This window comes from Microcebus murinus, chromosome 14, assembly GCF_040939455.1.
Source record: "Microcebus murinus isolate Inina chromosome 14, M.murinus_Inina_mat1.0, whole genome shotgun sequence".
NCBI lineage: Eukaryota > Metazoa > Chordata > Mammalia > Primates > Cheirogaleidae > Microcebus > Microcebus murinus.
The window spans coordinates 26,687,953-26,697,951 of NC_134117.1; the positions used below are offsets into that span (position 1 = coordinate 26,687,953).

Consider the following 9,999-nt stretch of genomic DNA (forward strand, 5'->3'; position numbering starts at 1 on the left):
GTGAGAAGATGCTTTGACATCAGGCTTGGCTGGATGAAATGCGTGCTCAGAAGCCCCAAAGTGAGCCAAGACAAGAGGCTCTACCATGGAGATTCTCAATGAGATTCATTTATTTGGAGGGAAGAGACACTGAGATCAAGAATGTTTGAGAGACCTGGTGTGGTGGCTCATGCCTGTAATCCTAGCTCTTTGGGAGGCCGGGGCAGGAGGATCACTTGAGTCCAGGAGTTTGAGACCAGCCTGGGCAACATAGCAAGACTCTCCTCCCCATCTCTACAAAAATTAGAGAATTAGCCAGAGGTGGTGGTTTGTACCTGTAGTCCCAGCTACTTGGGAGGCTGAGCTGGGAAGACCTATTGAGCCTGGGAGTTGGAGGTTACAGTGAGCTATGATTGTGCCACTGCACTCCAGCCTGGGTGACAGAGTGAGACCTTGTCTCAAAAAAAAAAAAAAATAAAATATATATATATATATATGGTTTGAGTAACACAGGGATAAGCCAAGTTAGACTAGGTTCTTTCTTCACGGCAGGATTTGTCAGAACTCGTAACTCGTGGAACGCTGCGGGCAGGCTGACACTCCAGGAGACCAACGTGGCTTGCTTATTCAGCCACAGATCCAGCCCTGCCCTATTGTCATTATTTTCCACAAAGCATCTCATGGATCGAGTGCTTGGTGGAACACACTTTTGGAAACACCATCTGATGTCATAAGGGGAAAATGATTTTCACAGAAAGAGCAGAGCATGGGAGATGGGACAGAAAATTGAGGGATGAAGGAGAGAAGAAAATAGGAGAGGAGAAGAAGCAGGGGAAGAGAAGGGACATTAGAAAAAAGAAACAGGAGAGAGACACAAAACGGAAAGAAAAGGAGAAAGAGATGCAAAGGGAGGGAGCAAAACATTTAAGAGAAAAAGGAAAAGAAAGTGGGTAGTAGGAAAAGTACCAATAGAGTCCCCTGGTTACTAACCACCTCCCATTGCTTTCGGGAGAGACCTGGGTGCCTGTCATCTCTTCCAGGCCCGTTGTCCCTACAGTCCACCCCAACCTCTGCCTGTCACACTCCCAGGAGGTTCTATTGGAAATGTTCCCATTTCACAGCCCCTTCCTCAATGGTTGTTACTGAAAATGCAAGAATTCATTTTCAAGGGAAGCTCAGAACATAGAAATAAGTGGTAGGACCTAAAGGAAGCCAGGAAAAATTAAACAGAGTAAGAAATTCCAAAAATATTTAATCATAATGTCTTTTATTGTTGTTGTGTAGCTTTATGTTGAAGCACAATAGGACATGCCCAAATCAAAACAAACTTGCTCCACCCAGCCAGGAGCCCGAGGTGCCTGAAGAGCAGACTCCACAAATTGACAGCTTTTAAATGCCAGCTGGGCCTCGCTCACTCGGGCCTGCTTTCCAGCAAACTGAAATCACCGAAGTGGTAAAATAAACCCCTAAAAGCATAAATGCAGTGCATGCACACAGCACATAAACCTTTTAGAATTCCACAACAAAAAGACTGTTAATTATTTAATAGAAGCTATTTGTTATTTTTTAGAAAGTCTTAAGTAATGCATGCTGAAATAGAAGCAGGCATTTTGAAATAAACTCCTGGTGCACTCATCCAAATCTGAAACCCTTAGAATTCTCAGACATCTGGGGTAGGATTTGAAGCAGTTACATGAGGATTGACATCGTATTTCATTAGAACAGTGATTCCCAGACTCTTAATCACCAAGATTCTTTTTTTAGCATTGTTCTCTGCAAGCGGTCACTTCTGTTAGGTCATCCCTGTGTAGTCATGTCCACAATTGCTCATGGGTTCAATTGGCATGCTAGACCGTCAGGTGGACCCATAGCATTCCAGCAATTTCTGTGATTTCAACAAAGGTAAATCATAGTGACTAGCATGATACACCCAGGGTTAGCAAACGGAGTTGATATTATTCTATTCAAAAGGAAAGAAACTAGATGTTTGGTTAACCCAGTCAACCCCACCACAGATAAGGAGTTGGGCCTTCATATTATCAGAAATAAGACGTAAGCCATTGTTATTGACTTTGTAAATGGTCCAGAAATCCAAGACCTTGAGGAAAACCTTCTAGCTTTCAATAATTGTGACATGTTTTAGAGCTGATCCATCTTGAGCCTCTAGCCCAGGGATGGCCAGTGATGGCACAAGTGCTGCTGTTCCCACTCCTCTGCCTCTGGGATGTCTCTAACCCATCCCCACTCTTTCTTTTCTTTTCTTTTCTTTTTTTTTGAGACAGGGTCTCACTCTGTTGTTCAGGCTAGAGTGCATCGGGGTCATCATAGCTCACTGCAGTCTCAAACTCCTAGGCTCAAGCAATTCTCCTGCCTCAATTTTCTCTTTAAAACTGTCCACTTTAAACTGCTGACTGTGTCTGGCACATGGCAAGTTCTTGGTAAATATGAGTTGTTTGACCGCCTGCCTGTGTGTTATGCGCTATTATGAACATCCTGGGAAGGGGTCATAATTGGATGGGCCCTACAGGAAGCATAAAGAGAAAGAAATGCTGTCAATCCTAAAGGCAACACCCCTCTGAACTCTTATGTTGTGGCAACACAAAGGAATCCAAGAAAGGGGGCAGAAGTTCCTGGCACCAAAAGCTTCATTTAGGGTTTCATTGGGATCACATTGCATCTGCATCCACTCTCTTCCAGATCTGGGAAGAGCCATTTCCGTTCTTCTTTCATATGGAGATTGGCATTGGGTCATACCAGCCAGGTAGGATCTGAATGTTTACCTTACTTAAAACATTTACTGTGGCTTATATCCATAAATCACTTTATAAATGACTTTGGAATATACCTAGTTTAAAAGTTGGGAGTCTATTATGCTAAGTGAAATAGTCACAAAAAGACAAATACTGTAGGAGTCCACTTGTATGAGGTGCCCAGAGTAGTCAAATTCATAGACACAGAAAGTAGAATGGTGGTTGCCAGGGGCCGGGGAGGAGTGAATGGGGAGTTGTTTAATGGGTACAGAGTTTCAGTTTTGCAAGATGAAAAGAGTTCTGGAGGTGGATGGTGGTGACAGTTGCATAGCAATGTGAATATACGTAATGCCACTGAACTGTACTCTTAAAAATGGTTAAAATGGCAAATATGTTATGTGTATTTTACCATAATAAAAAAACTAGGAATCATGTGTGGGATTTCTTTTTTTGCCTTTTATCATCATATCTAAAAAAAAAATTATTTTTTACATGGAGTCTTGCTATGTTATCCAGGCTGGAGTGCGGTGGCTATTCACAGGTGTAATCCCACTACTGATCAGCCTGGGAGGTTTTTTGTTTTTGTTTTTTTTTTTTTTGAGACAGAATCTCTCTTTGTTGCCCAGGCTAGAGTGAGTGCCATGGCATCAGCCTAGCTCATGGCAACCTCAAACTCCCGGGCTCAAGCAATCCTTCTGCCTCAGCCTCCCGAGTAGCTGGGACTACAGGCATGCGCCACCATGTCCGGCTCATTTTTTCTATATATATTAGTTGGCCAATTAATTTCTTTCTATTTATAGTAGAGATGGGGTCTCACTCTTGCTCACGCTGGTTTCGAACTCCTAACCTTGAGTGATCTGCCCACCTCGGACTCCCAGAGTGCTAGGATTAAAGGCTTGAACCACTGCGCCCGGCCTAGCATGGGAGTTTTGACCTGCTCCATTTCCAACCTGGGGCAGTTCACCCTTCCTTAGGCAACCTGGTGGTCCCTTGTCCTTGGGAGGTCACCATATTGATGTAGAACTTAGTGTGGACACTGATTGGCATATCACACTACAGTAGCCCAGAACTCCCCGCCTTAAGAGATCCTCCTGCCTCAGCCTCCAGAGTAGCTGGGACTTCAGGCATGCCCCACCATGCTGGCTTAAAGCTCTCTTCTATTGCTATTTTGAATATCTTATTTGGACAGTAAGCAAACAAGATGATTTTTTTTCCATCCCAGGCACCAAGATTTTTTTAAAGGTTAGGCTTCTTATTGAGAGACTCTAGATTATTTTCTAGATTTATTGTGTTATTTTTCTTTTAAAATCTTCCTTTCTGTTTTTACCCATCCTGATAATGGAATTCTTTTGCAGTTCCTTTTTCTTTCCCAGAATGACTATCTTTAGTGCCTATTAGAGTTCCATCATCACATATCTTCTTGGGAGGGTCAGAATAGCCTGGCCAAGTTTTGGGTGGAATACAGCAAAAGCCAAATTCTACCACTCACTGGGGTTATAGCCCAAATGTCACATCCTTTGCCAGGTGCTCAACAGTCACCTACTCTGCCAGGCCCTTTATGAACATGATTTCTTGTGATTGTCACAGCTTCCTTGTGAGGTCTGTATATCATCACCACTATACACTGGGATACCAGAGAGCTTAAATAACTTGTTCAAAGCTCACAGCTTGTATCCTTGGCTCCAAAGCTTGATAACATCTTTCTTTCTATACTACACTGCCTTCACCCGGTCTTTTCCTCCTATTCCAAGGCATTATGATATCCCCATATCTGACCTCCTGGAGCTGACTGCCTTCTGCAGGCAGCCTGCTGGGAAGAGCTGGTGGTGGCAGCCTGCAGTGAGAGATGAGTCATCACGGCTGACAGCCCCCCACCTTCTCCCCTCTCCGTCTGCCCAGTTCCTCCCGCTTCCCCCAGGTCTCCAGCTGCCACCACCACACCTAACCCAAAGGACACTTTGATCTTCCCTTTGAGACAAGCTGGGTGGAGACAACCCCCCTTCTTCCCTTTGTTCAGCAGAAACAAGGATAGCGCTTTTCACAAGTCAAGGAGCATTTATTAGGAAAGTAAGATGAAACCAAACCAAACCGCAACCAGAAAAGACAGAAGCACCAGAGCCGGCTGGACTGATGGAGGGAGATCCTCTTCGCAATTTAACTACAGTCCTTCCAGAGTGCCTAGGGCTTGACTTAGCTGCAGTTCTGCTCCTCATCTGCACCCCCAAATCCCCTCATGGGGAAGCAGGATCCCGATTCCTTCATCCTTCCTGGGCCAGCAGTAGGTCTCAGTCACCAGATGGACCACTGCCCCTCGGAAGGTTGCCTCCACATTTCTCCAGGGTTAAAGGTCTATGGCCATTTCCCGTACCTGGAACTTGGCATCCTTCTCTCCTATTGAGGATTTGGGGAAAGTGACATATTGAACACTTAGTGAGGGAAGCACTTGACAGGAGTTTAAACCTCAAGGCCACTCCCACAAACAAGGTATTGTAAAGAGGAATTAAGAGTGTGCTCAAGTTCCACCACTGCCCACCACCCACTGGGAGTCCTCCGGCTGGGCAAACTGTTCAGTCCCTCCAAGTCCCACACCCCTGCATGTAGAGGATCAGGGGATTGAAGAGGTTAGCATGTACGGCACTCAACCACCCCCTAAAATGTTCACTGTTATTAGTGACCCTGTGAGTCAAGTGCCAATACTCCAATTTTACGGATGAGGCAGGCTTTGAACCCAGGTTTGCTTAGGTCAAGGCCCACGTTCTTTCTATTTCCCCATTGCCGTGGCCCTCCTCTGAGTGCTTGTTCTCATACTGTCTTGCACTGTTACCAGACTGTGCGTTTGTGGAGGCCATCACAGCCCTAAGGAAATAACTATTTGAATTGAATGCATGAGTTCCCATGTTAGTAAAAGGAGAGGAAATGATTTTAATTTGAGAGACAGCAAAAGCACTCATACCAGAGGCTAATAGATTAATTAATTGAGACAATCAATTAGTTAATATTTACTGAGTATCACTGGGTACCTGGCCCTATTCATACAGATTCCATTATTTTAGGTGCCTGGAGGGAGTAGGGAAGGCAAGTGGGGCCCACTGAAGGAATGGGGAAGTTGGTCTAAATCACAAAATCTGAATTATTATTTTTTTTTTTTTTTTTTTTTGAGACAGAGTCTCGCTTTGTTGCCCAGGCTAGAGTGAGTGCCGTGGCATCAGCCTAGCTCACAGCAACCTCAAACTCCTGGGCTTGAGTGATCCTCCTGCCTCAGCCTCCCGGGTAGCTGGGACTACAGGCATGCGCCACCATGCCCGGCTAATTTTTTATATATATATCAGTTGGCCAATTGATTTCTTTCTATTTATAGTAGAGACAGGGTCTCGCTCTTGCTCAGGCTGGTTTTGAACTCCTGACCTTGAGCAATCCGCCCGCCTCGGCCTCCCAAGAGCTAGGATTACAGGCGTGAGCCACAGCGCCCGGCCTGAATTATTATTTTTAATATTTTATTATTTTTAGATCATTGTCATCTTTAAACTGGGCTAAAAATTATTGTTAGATTAAGTAAAAAATGATAATACAATATGATTTGTAATAGCGGTATCGTTGTGACATGAAAACGTTTTTTTCCTCTTCAATCCTCAAATCCTGATTACATGAATACGTTGCATAATCTCACAAAACTAATGATTTTAAATTCTAAGTGTAGAGTCCAAGTAAAGGTTTTTTATCAGACTATGCTATGGGCAGAGATAGTTGAAAAGAAGACACCATGCCTAGGATCGGAGGACAAGATTCCAGAGAAAAGGACTTCTTGGCTTTGAAGATGATTTATTGTCCTTGACTCAGTTCGTTTTATTTAAGAAGGGGACAAGAGCACAGGTAGGAATCCTGAAGGTCAAGGACATCTACAGTTGGTTGGGGCTAACATCACAATTACTGAGAAGGCTTGATGCAGTCAGGGTTGTAGATAGATTGGTGAAGACCGGGACAGAGAGGGAGGATCCCAGGGCCAAGAATCCCTCAGCGTGGGCATCTGCAGGTTCCAACAGGTAAGAAAACAGACAGGTTAAAGCAGGTTGGATCACAGATGACACAGTGAAAAAGGGCTTATAGGAGCAGCTCCTGAGCACAAGTCTTCAAAAGTAGTGTTAAAATAGGAGTGGGATGAATCTTGGGACCTCAATTCTCTTGCAATCAATCTTGAGTCATTAAATATTAAGAGATTTGGGGTGATGCAGAAAGGGAACTTGCCAAGGCATCCTAGTAACATCCCTCCAAGCACACAGTATTTGAATCCCAATCTGTTACAGGCTGAGTGATCTTGGTGAAGTATTTAATCTTTGGGTTTCCACTACCCTGTCTGTAAAATGGGGATGACAATAGTACCTGCCTCATTTAGTTGTTATGAGGATTAAATAACTTGGTGAGTGTCAATGCTTAGCATTGTACTCAACACCTAGCAGGTGCTCAGCACTGGGCAGCAATGGTTACTGTGAACACACAGAACCTAGCGCTGCCACATTTGGTTTGTGGTCTCCTCAAGAGTAGATTCTATGACTTTTGTCTTTAAGTACTCATTAAATTACTTAGTTCATCATCGCTGTTGTTGTCAATAAAATAACTCTCAGCTATTTTGAAATATCACTTCCGCTTCCAATGGGGACTAACACCTGATGTCAAGCAACCTCTCTGTGGACCCAGAACCAACTCTTCTAGGTTTTCTCCAATAGCGAAGAGATAGCTGAGCTGTAGCAATATAATTAAGCTGTCATGTGAGTCATCCCTGTGCCTGTCACATATCATTATTTTATTCCCTAAATCTCAGATCCCAGGGAAGGAGACAGCAGAGAAAGAAAGAAGAAAGAAATATGACAGCAGAAGTAGAGAATTGTTGACTCAGAGAGTTGGAAGGGACCTTGAAGGTTCTCCAGACCAACTGCCCATAGCAACAATAAGAGAAATAACAGTGATGTCAAGAAGGAAACAGAGAGACATGAAGGGAGGAAGGAAGGAACCATCCAAGGAAAGGCAGGTGTAAAGGGTTTAAGGTGGTTCAACAGAAGCTTGCTTTTAATTACAAGGTTATTAACTGCTTTCTTTTCATGCAGATGGGCCAAGACCTCTGGGGAATAGATAGGCTACTGAGTTATCTGGCAGAGAATCTCTTGCAAAGGGACAGCTTTCATCTCCTGTGGATATTCTCATCAGATAACCTTGTTTAAATTATAATAGACCTCTGTTTTTTTTAATCCTAAATACTCTCTTTTGTATACCTTTCTTAGTACTTGATGCATGTCACTATCTTGCTTTTTTTCTTAAGACAGGGAATACTTTATTCAAAACCCATCAGAGAAATGGACAGCGTGGGTCTGTAACAGAGCATGCATGTTTTAAAGAATAGGTCAGTAACTGCATATGAGAGCGTACACTGCTACAAACAAATTAACTGATCAGATCACAACTTTTCAATCTTTAAAACATAATTCGCTTCCCAGGAAAAGCAGCGCCTTTGTGACATTTTAACTCTAGTATTCTCCTTCTTCCTCACCCTCTCCTTCAACAGAATCCACACCAACCTCCTCATAATCCTTCTCAAGGGCAGCCAGGTCCTCACGGGCCTCAGACTACTCTCCTTCCTCCATTCCCTCACCTATATACTAGTGAAGAAAGGCACGCTTGGCACACGTCAGGTCAAACTTGTGGTCCAGGCGAGCCCAGGCCTCAGCAATGGCTGTGGTGTTGCTCAGCATGCACACAGCTCTCAGTGCACACAGTGCCTTGGCCAGGTTTCCACCAGGTACCACAATGGGAGGCTGGTAATTAAGGTCAACCTTGAAGCCAGTGGGACACCAATGCACAAACTGGATGGTATGCTTGGTCTTGACGGTGGCAATGGCAGCATTGACATCTTTGGGAACCACATCACTGTGGCACAACAGGCAGCAAGCCATGTATTTACCGTGGCGAGGGTCACATTTCACCATCTGGTTGGCTGGCTCAAAGCAAGCATGGACGATCTCTGCTACAGAAAACTGTTCACGGTAGGCTTTTCTCAGCAGAGATCACAGGGGCATATGTGGCTAGAAGGAGGCAGAAGCAGGGATAGGTCACCAGGTTGGTCTAGAATTCTGTCAGATCAACATTTAGGTCCATCAATCTGAGGGAAGCAATGACAGAGGACACAAGTTGACCTATCAACCTATTCAGGTTAGTATAGGTTGGGCGCTCAGTATCGAGGGTTCTATGACAGCTCTCACAGATGGCCTCATTGTCTACCATGAAGGCACAATCAGAGTGCTCCATGGTGGTGTGGGTGGTGAGGATGGAGTTGTAGGGCTCAAATACCGCTGTGGAAACCTAGGGGGCTGGGTAAATGGACCACTCCAGCTTGTACTGCTCACCATAGTCAACAGATTGGAGCTCCATCAGCAAGAGGTCAACCCAGAACCAGTTCCCCAACCAAAGCCCTGTGGAAAATCAAGAAGCCCTGAAGAGCTGTGCACTGATTGGCCAGTTTATGAATTTGGTCCAAGACTAGGTCAGTGATTTCCTTGCCAATGTTATAGTGCCCTCAGGTATAGTTATTGGCAGCATCTTACTTGCCTATAATGAGCTGCTCAGGGGAGAAGAGCTGACAGTAGGTGCCAATGTGAATTTCATTAATGACTGTGGGCTCTAGGTCTACAAATACTGCCCTGGGCACACGCTTGCCAGTGCTTGTCTCACTAAAGAAGGTGTTGAAAGAGTCATCTCTTCCCCCAGTGGTCTTATCACTTGGCATCTGGCCATTGGGTTGGATGCCAAGTTCCAGGCAGTTGTGGTCCCAGCAGGCATTACCAGTCTGGACACCAGCCCGGCCAACGTGGATGGAGAGACGCTCACACATTGTTGCTGCTTCACAGCCGCTGAGCAGGTGGCAGAGACGAAGAGGAGAGGTGGTTGCTTCTTATGCCATGACTCTTAGGTGGTTGATGTAAGAGAACTTGCCCCAGCTTTCTTTCTTTGCAATTTTTACATGTTAAGTCCCTCTCTACATCTCTCTTGCATTTGGAGTATAAACTTTTTTTGAAAAGTCCCTTCATTTTCTTATTTTGTCTCCCTCTGCTTCTCCAACTCTCTATCATCTGCCGTTTTGCCCTTCTACTCTTTTTTTATTATTTATTTTCTTTTCCATCTTACATGTCATTCATCTTGCTTTAAGATGGCATATGAATTTCAACTCATATTCAGTTCTTTATTCTCAGCCCAAGATAATGTCATCTTTTCATAGGGAGGAAAA

The 9,999-nt window shown here is 44.4% G+C and overlaps 1 pseudogene; it reads right to left on the reverse strand.

The window, feature by feature from the left end:
* Positions 1–8,245: 8,245 nt before the first annotated feature.
* Positions 8,246–9,606, reverse strand: LOC105873342 (tubulin alpha-1A chain-like; annotated as a pseudogene).
* Positions 9,607–9,999: the final 393 nt, after the last annotated feature.